Raw genomic sequence first — 9,791 nt, 5'->3', positions numbered from 1 at the left:
ACGCCGTGATAACTCTTTGGAACCCCTTAAGGACCGCTCCGAAGTCTTTGTCCTCCAGAGTCCTGTTGTCAAAGGGTTTTTCATTAATTACAGTCTAAATTTCTAAAGGCACATGCTCTTTCTGCGCATCAGTCTGTTACGTAGGTTCTTGTGAATGGCTTGCTTTTACATTGGGTAGATTATCACAGACCTTAGGTTTTAAACATCTTGTATGCAAACTATTTGATGGCTTGCCAGTCAACTTCATCTTTCTCAGAACTCAGCTAGAGACCATATATGTGTGTCTGATTTGAAAGTCATTTTCTCTCCAGACGTCTATAGCCAGGTTTTGAAGTCAATACATCTCAGATTACTACGGATTTTAAAGTGCATGGTGGATTTCCTAGCAACTTTGAAGCTACCTGGGACCAGTTCCCCACTATAAAACCCACATGAAGTTTATAAGCAGTAATGGAAAATTATTTCCAGTTCTGCTATGCTTTGCTACCAGCTTTTTCTATTTCTTAATAACAAAGTTATTGTTTGACTGATGAGATTTTTTTTTCCACATGGTTTTTAGGCTTCCAAGCCTTCCAAGCTTATTTTATTTTATTTTATTTTATTTTATTTTATTTTATTTTATTTTATTTTATTTTATTTTATTTATTTTACTATTTTATTTTATTTTATTTTATTTATTTTTATTTATTTTTATTTTTTTTTCTAAATCCATAGGTATGTTGAGCAGCGACCTCAGACTAGTCATACAGAAACATATGTTCTGGAATGGAGAAGTTACCTGAGATCTCCATGGTGTATGAGATTCAGCCTTTTCTTTATGTAAGGTTGATGGTATACAGAAAGAGAAGAGCACAACCAAAAACTTATAATAAATGTGATGAGAATTTTGAAAAAAAATAGTTTGGTAATCAAAGCCTTTCAGCCCCATATGTTTGCCCTACAACACTACAGCCCTACACCAGTGTTGCAAATATAAGGGAGTTCAAGTTTCACTGAATTGTCTGAATTCTCAAGTGATGTTCAACCAAAAGAGGTGGGGAAAATTAGAAAAAAGTTAAAGGTTTTCCAGAGTGCAAGGCCTCCTACTGTCTCAGAAATTATATGAATAGTAAGGAATGAACACACACACACACACGCACAGCTTGTGGGAATCTTATGTTGAATGCCTGCCATAGACACAAAAAGATCTTCCTTCTTCAAAAATGTCTTAAATTATTAGTTCCTAAAGCAACACTGAAATGGAGTGCTCATATATTTGCACAGCTGAAGAAACTCTCCAGGCATACACACCACCATCTCTTTTCCAGTGGAATTAAGAGCATGCAGAGGGAAGCATAAAACAAGTTCTGTCTTTAGTGAATTATGCAGCACTTTTTAAACTTGCTTTATGTGGGTTTATTAGCCAAAATGGTATATGCAGTGACAGTTCCTGGCATTCTGTTGATATTTGCTGCATTTCTCATCACACAGGTCTCCTGGAAATAAATAAATTTAAAAAAAAAAAAAAAGATACAGGCAGTTGTACTGTGAGAGTGCATTTTCATAGTTCTTATCTGCAGAAACTTTCCAGGCTCTTCCTCATCTTTCTTGCAGCCACTTGCAAGAAAAAAAGCATGGAGCTGAGAAAAAAAGAAAAAAAGCATGGAGTTCTATGTTGCTGCATAGAGGAGTTTTCTCTAACTACCAATTCACATCAGTATGAAAGTACTCGCTGATTTGTCTATGTCTCCTTATCTCTTTCATAGTTGAAGTGTATTTCTTTTTTCAGGAAAGGGTGATTCCACTTTCAGTTAAAAATAATTACTTCCCAGACCTGGCAACTCAAGATGAATTTGCATCATTCAATCATTCATCTGGGCTTTCTAAATGATGAAAAGAGGAACAGTTGGTTGCTCCCTGCTGGGACCAGTTTTAAGGTCTTTATAATACATTCATTCTGCTGATACCCTGGTTTCATCCTTAATATATGTCCCATCTCAGAATTGTGCACAACAGTGGCATTGTCAAGTAGCAGCCTAGAATTTTAACAAATTATGATAATTGTATTGCAACTCAAAAAAAAAAAAAAAAAAAGAAACACCACCACCAACAAAAAAATGCAGTTTTCAAGGGTCTTGTACCCAGAATATAAACAATTTTAGTTAATTAAAATTAGGGTAAAATCCTAATACCTTATATGTACATGAAACAACTTTTTGAAATGTAAAGTCTCATTTGTCTTGTGTCACTATTTAGTTACATTGCAAGGTTTTATTCCCTAGTCTGAGGAAAACAAAATAAGAAAGATAGTAGCTGAACATAAGGCTTTCAAAATATTACTATCTTCAAATCATAAGTAGGCATCTTTCTGAATAAAATTTTAGTCTAACACAAATTATATGCCTTATCGCAGAAGAAAATAGGTAAGCTTGTGTGCTTATATTCCATATATGTGGTCAAATCATTAGATAACTTAATGGTATTCAGTGTATGAATTTGTAAATAAATATGATCTAAAAATGCTGATGTGTTTCTCCTTATTGCTTTTTAAACACTTTAAAGACCAGATTTGGCCAATATTCAATAAAATAAAATAGAATAAATAGAATAAATAAATAATAAAAAGGTACTATTTAGTATCACTAATCAATTCTCAAACAAGCCTAGAAGGGGAAAAAGGGAAAGCTACATCGGAATAGTATCCCTTTGAGGTGGTTTATAAGTTCCTTTCTTTCATCAATAACCAAAGTGGTAGTGTTTTATACTTCATTTTCCTGAAGTACTTTTTAAACTATGAGTTACATTTATACACTGTTAATTTCTCATCAGTGATTATTTTCATTTTCTTTTTAGTTTACCCACTCATATCTAAAATTCTTCTGGCCATTTCTCCACGACCCCAGATGATGCAGTCTATGTACAGGTCCAGTGTACAAGTGAAAGTAGGAGGAAAAAAGTTTTGTACATTTACTGTGCAATAGCTTGCATGTGGATAATTTATCAAATAACACTGCTAGAGCTCTATCAATTTGATATTCCATTAGCTTCCAAAAACAGTTTAAGCTACTTAGCTTCCCCTGCCAATTTTCTTGGTACTATAATAACATTATATTTTAATGGTTATTATTATTATTATTATTTAGTTATGGAAAAATAATTCAGTACAGATCTTAAAAACAATTGAGAAGATGTAAGATATACTACAGGAAGGAAAGGATTAGAGAAATTTTAAACTTCGTTTACGCCCCTTCATTATCATGCGAGGTACCATTCTCCTTTGAAGTTGATGTGAGTCAAAAGAAAAAGAGGAGCAGAAAAGGGGAGAGGAAAGAAAATGTACTTTCTTTGCTCTTCAAGTGTCCAAAAGTGTACCTCTACCCTGCACAATCCAATTTCCTGAATACCTGTGAGACAGCAGTCTGCACAGCTGGGGACAGCAAGAGGTGCTAGCTTGAGCTATGATACCTCAGTGCTCAGTTAGAATGGCACGGTTACCCCGTTAATCTATCCAGCTCTGAAGCCAGCTAAGTCAGTGCTAACTCAGGTATTTCTGCATAGTGCTGCGTAGCACAGTGCGAAATACCATCGTGGTTGTACATGCAATGCAGTACAACTGACAGTTACATAAAGTCCTGCCAAGGAGGACCAAAGTAATTTAATTTCCTTCGATTATAATCCATTTAGATATAATATATAGCAGAAGTAGCTTTAAAAAATGAACAAAACTGTTGATAAACAGGCTCTCTTGAAGGCCACAAGATATTTTTACGTATTAGCACAAAAATTGTGAGCTCCCAGAATTTTTAAGCATTCTTAAATCATGATATCTTGTATCTAGAAAAGTAATACCCTTTTCTTCAGCAAATTCTTCATGGCTACAGACCTAATTTATTAATGTTTCTTGGTTTTAGATCAGAATAATCAGTGGAATGAAAGTCTGTGTGTGTTAATTAAGCCCGATTATCAAACCAGATGCAAAATATTAACTCTAAATGAACAGTATTTCTGTCCCAGACTGAGGCAGTAAGTCCTGTTTTAAACTACCTAGATGAGTATTTTTACAACTTCAGAGCTTTATTGTGAAAACGTGTTCAAGGCAAGGAGGTAAGTGAAAACTGTTAGAAAAAAATGTCTTTCTGGGTAAAAATAGTGGTTCATCAGATTTTGCAGTAAAATCAAATCTCTAGCCACTTCTTTCTCTGTCCTCTCAGAGAAAGCAGCTAGTGCCCAGCAAGTGTCCAGCTTCAAAGACCTGGCGGCCTCGACTAGAGGAGATTGTTACGTGTCTTTGAGTGAACAGTAGCTTCTGTATATCTAGACTTGATTTGTCTGAATGAGAACTTAAATCCTAATTATTGGTATTCACCAACTATTGTGTAGCAAATTTGTGAGAGTAGAAGTACTGAGGTTAATACTATTCTTTCACTGTGTTATCCTGTTTTCACTGTGTGTTGGGGACAAAGATGGGACCTCATTTGGATGCTAGGGTCTCTCTATATCACAGATACCAGCACTATTTATTTAAGCCATGCCCAGAATGAAAGAGGCACCACACATTTCCTTTTTGTTATGACCCTTTTGACTGGCTAATTTCAACTTTCACTCATGTATTTTACCAAAATCTTTGGAATTTTCTGTAGACTTTCTGGGTAGCAAGAATATTCAGAAATGTCACAGGATTCACTTATCAAATTTTCAGGCCTCGTTTTTCTTGCTTACTCTTAAATACTATTGTAAGAACAATTGAGTGAGACAGATTTGTTAGGAGTGTCCATCAAATGCTTTTGTAAATCAGCAACCATGCAAGACGGAAGACAGATTTTATCTTATACTTTTTTAGTCATAGTCTCATTTCTCCCCAACGCTTTTATCTGTTCCTTCAAGAATGACTACTAGGCCAACACACTCGTGCTTCCTTTCTCAGCTGCTTTCAGGCATTTGAAAAGAAAATGTGATTCAAGGATCTGGTTATCAATAAAGGTTGAGTGCTATTAGGCCTGCTCAACAATAGAGGTTGCCTGGCAGCCTCCAAATCCGTATTTCACTTGTAGAACCTGAGCTGTGGGTTGTGCTTGACTGTTATTTCTTACCAATGAAGTTATTTGTACCTCACAACTGAAAGGCTTGTCTAGGCTGTCAGAGGCAAAGTTTGTACCACATATTAGTTTTGATCATGCAGAGTTGTTTCCTTTTAAGGACCTTCTTTCAGTGTACTTCTGTTTTCTTAGGTCTACTAATGCTTATTCTGTTCTTCTTCTCCTTATCCTGTTACCCTAATGTGATAACTCTGTGAGCATTACCACAAGTATCCTTCAGTGTCACTCTGAGTCTACCCTGTTCTCTGAGCACTGTATTTCCCTAACTCTACTGATACCCAGGCTGCAGCTCATACTCTGCCTGATAAATCTGAATCGTACTCCATATACCCTTTAATGCCACGAAATAAATTATGTAGTGCCCCTTAAAGCCGATCTCCTTCTAGCAGCAATGACATGGCCAAGTGCAGAACCTTCTTTGTTCCCTGCCACACCTTTCTTTTTCGTCCCAGTCCAGCAATATGCCTATTTTCCTTTCCTAGATCTGCTGCCTCCTAGGGCTGAGACACGGAACCTGACATGTCAGCCGAAGCTGTGGGAGTACTCAGGAAGCTCTGCCTGTAAGGATGTCTTCTCCCTCCCCTTCTTTGGGAGGGACTTAGTGTTTCTTAAGTAGAACAAAGAATCCTGCCCGTCACTCAGTGTCTGCTTTTGTCAATGTCTCAACTTTGTAATGACCCAGGTAACTCTAATGCATGTCTTCACTGGAGTAGGGGAAGAAAAAAAAAAAAAAAAAAAAAGAAAAAAAAAAGCCACCTTTGTTTCACAGCATTATTCTGCTTCTTAACATGTTCGGAGCAAATCACTCAGTTTGTTAGTAAGAACTCTCACCAAATTTATAGCATTGTGTTATGAAGCTTGTAATGCACCTGTTTTTGTCTCTTCCAGGAGGCAGAAGAAGAAAGAGACAATGTTGATGCTGGCAGTTTGTAATTCCAAATCTGGGAGTTTCAGTCTGTTCCTCCTAGCTTGGACAGATCAGCTCACATCTCTTAGTCAGCCTACCCGATGTCTTTGCATGTGACACAGAGAGGGAGAATGAGGAGACCTTGCACACTCTCCAAACATACCAATCTGTAATTAAAGTCAGGCTGGATGCAGTCACTGTGCAAGACATGTCTGTGAATGCAGAGATGATTTCTTACATCTCTGCTGGCTGAACTGTGTAGACTGTACATTTATGGAGTGTCATGACCAAATAAAGCAGAAATGCAAGAGCAAAGGGAAAGGGACATCAGAAATACACATATGCATAAATTGTTTTGTGTTGCTCCAGGTGCTGTTGCATTTGGTTGTCAGCAGCTGATATTTCAAGTTTTTCTTGCTGCCCTTCTGATCCAGACATTCTTGCCAGAAATAACAATATTACTTGGAAAAAAATCAAAATAGAAATATGGTTCCTGGGATAATAATGTTTTCCTTCTACAAGGGTCAGTCCAAAGTTCCTTAGAGGAAGAGGCCTAACACCAGAAGGTTACCTTACAATCGAGTGGTTTAGTATTTGTCAATCTTGCTTGAAGTTGCAGGCTGGCAAGGCCTATGTCCTTAATATAGAAACAAAAGTCAGAAATCCCCAAATCTCTAACCTGCAATTCCCTGTTGGTGTTTCAAAGGCTGGTAGCTTGAAATTTTACATTGCCTCCCAGCTCATGACATCCTCATTTGCAGGCACCCGATTTGATCTTCTGTCACTTGAGTCCAAGTTTCCACTAAGAAAGAGCTCTGCTTGTTCCTGGGAGGAAGGATGATGCTCTGGAGCATGACTTCTCCAGGCCAGCCTTGAGGAGAGAGAGGCCAAAATCTCTACTCTGCAGGGTGTAGTCAAACAGTAGACAAGAGCCCCAGGAAACTGAAGGATAAAGATTAGGGACCATTAGATCCATTAGATCTTTAATTCCATTAGATCTTTAATTCCTTTCTATGAGAAGTTTCCCATATTATGATTCTCAGGCTTCAGTACTGAAGGTAACAGGTGCTGCTACTCTTGTTTCCAATTGTCCCTTTCATTCACACACCCCTCCTCTCCACCACTTTTCCTTCACAAAATTGTCCTTCACTGCTCTGGCTTTGTTCCAACCAGAAGTCTTGCAAAAATAGACACTCTTGAAAGCTGCCCCTTGATGGAAGCAAAAGGGATGGTGACTGTTGATATTCTTGTAAGATCCCAGATTTCTGTCCTACCATCTTACTGGTTCAGCTGCTGGCAACTGGATCCCAGAGCAGCTGGATCACAGCTTTTCTATCTGAGCAGCCATCATATCAGACTTGTATACATCTGCTCTTTTTGTGTATAGATACAGTTTAAAGGTTTCTGTAATGACAATGGCTTGCTTTTATAAATACAACTTGAGAAAGGGGAATGGGGATGGAGGGGGAAATACTTGGAGTCCGGTTGGGAGCTAGCCACAAATAAGGCAAAAGCATAGACTTGTTATTCCAAACACACCTAACCTTTGGTGCTCTGATTAAGGAAAATGCACAGTATTTCCACAGTAAAATGATCACCTTCCATTTCTGTCATACATTTCCATACCCATGGTGTTCCCTGCCTCCTTTATTGGCCTTTTAGTGTTTCATTTGAAACATGAGACATTGTGGCTCATTAAGATGATCTAGTTCTCTTACCAGAATCAAAGAAGCTGTGATGCTAAAGCTCTGGAAGAGGCTGAACCAAATGTTGTATTGCTATTGTAACTTAACAAGTGACATTAAAAAAGTGATCTCTGTGGATTTGTTCTCTTGAGGTGGTGGTGTTTTCCAAATACGAAGTCTATTACGGCTAACTATACCTTGGGAGATTACTTCTCTAATAAGGGGTAGCTTGGTCATAGATCTCTTTTCAATTCAGAGAACTACCATGGACTCATAACTTTCAGTAATTCAGATGGTGGTAATAGGGTGTCAGTGACTCCTCACTGTTTCATGACTCTAATTCCTGGAGAGCTGGGATTAATTCAGTTGCAGTTGTCAAGTGTTTTGCTAATTAGACTCTGCAGGGGTAAGGTGGCTGATTCAGCAGGAAGCAGAATTAATTTTCTTCAAGACATACTGGTATCTTTTTTCACTAGCTAAGCTATCTTGTGATCCTCCCTACATTGCAGAAGCAGGAATGCCAGATATAACTACAGTTCTTGCATTCCCAATGAGGCCTAATCAATACGGGGGATGCCAGGAACTCTAAAGGCTTGGCTCTCATGCTTCTGTCCAAAACTGAGCTTCGGCCAGAAATGCCATCTGATCATGTTACTTACTCTAAATAGTTTTGTTTTCTTCCTTTCTTTTCTTCCCCTTTTCCCTGCAACTTCTTGCTGAGAATCACTTTAAAATAAGTAATAAAATAAGATAAAAATAAAAAGGCAACCTACAAAAAACACCCTGAAGCAACTAGTTTAATAGATAAGATGAAATACAAAATCATACTCTAGAAAGTCTGATCAGTAGATTTTACTTCATCTTTAAGGAGAAGAATGGATAATCTCATGAAACTATGTTGTTGAATTAAAGCCTCGATTGTATTAAGGGTTGAAAGTCTTGTTCAAGGAGGGAGGAAAGAGACTTGCTGACATCACCAACACAAAAAGAAATGTAAAAATTTAAGAAATAAGTGTTCCTATATGAGAAAATTTATTGGTAAAATCTTGGGAAGAACTGTGTAGCTTTATAGAAAGAAAGAAGATATGATTCTGTTCCTGGAGAATATTTGGCAAAGGTTACTTTTATTGCAAGAGGGTGTGTTACCCAGGGTAATACTTCAAAAACAAATATTTGGGGGATTTTGCCTTAGCTAATAGTAAGCAAAAAGAAATACCAGCATGCCAAGAATGCCAGTTACACTTGCTACAATGAAAGCTCTATGTAATAAGCTTATATGATGCATACGCTGACTTTAAATATGTGGAATACCTTAAGGATATCTGCTCATTAAAATGATTCTTGTCAAAATTTATGTTGCACAAGTTGACCCACGGCTTCATAGGTTTCCAAACTTGGAATGCCTTCAGGTAACCAGGGCTGAATGCCAAATGAGAGGATGTATCCATGAGTGGATTAGATGGAAAATACTTCATGTCCTCTTGGAGGAAACTCGCTACAGAAAAATGATTTCAGTGTTTATTGTTCCTTCTGAAGTCACCTGGCTATTCTTCTGCATGTGGTGTAAACTCCTAATATTTAGTTTTATAAACTAGCTGTAGAACAACTCAGATATTAGGGAACGTATATAGCAAAACTGCTGAGTTAGTCTCACTGACAAAGCTTTCACCATGTGGCTAGTCCACAGGGCAAGATAACCGATGATTACTCTTAACCTTTTGCAATCACCTTCCCAAGGTGGGACCAAAAGGACACTTAGTCCCTTGAACATGTTTGGATTCTCTTTCTCAAAATCCTGCTAACAAACACATTGGTGAAGTAAATATATTACTTAACCAACACTAAAAGTTAGCTACATTTCGTAGCTCAGTGAAAGAAAATTAAATGAGTAATTATATTAAAATAGAACAAAAAATAGTTAAAAGTGAGTATAAAATCAGACTTGCAAGTCTATTTGGAGTTTACTAACTTTATGCAGGTTAGCACTTTGCAAAGGCTCAGACTTCAGAAGAACTGCTCATATGAATTGGGATTATTCCTAAAAGCAGCAAGAAAAAACCTTCCATTCATCTTTGAAAGATCACATTATTGTGATCTGACTGTTCTGTTAGAGTTGTTGTTTAA

At 37.3% G+C, this 9,791-nt stretch overlaps 1 long non-coding RNA gene across 2 annotated transcripts; it reads left to right on the top strand.

The window, feature by feature from the left end:
- The first annotated feature begins 4,032 nt into the window (after positions 1–4,032).
- LOC310892831 lies at positions 4,033–9,037 on the top strand. Of its 2 annotated transcripts, none has more exons than XR_014578504.1 (3): positions 4,033–4,083; positions 5,558–5,635; positions 5,964–9,037. It is a non-coding gene; the product is annotated as an uncharacterized lncRNA (long non-coding RNA). The 2 variants fall into 2 exon arrangements; XR_014578505.1 differs by having other exon boundaries at positions 4,034–4,083; positions 5,558–5,757.
- The last annotated feature ends 754 nt before the right edge of the window (positions 9,038–9,791 follow it).

The sequence above is a fragment of the Anser anser genome, assembly GCF_964211835.1.
Source record: "Anser anser genome assembly, chromosome: 1".
Taxonomy (NCBI): Eukaryota; Metazoa; Chordata; class Aves; order Anseriformes; family Anatidae; genus Anser; species Anser anser.
The sequence above is the reverse complement of the archived record's forward strand: the minus strand, read 5'-3'. Positions and strand labels throughout refer to the sequence as shown.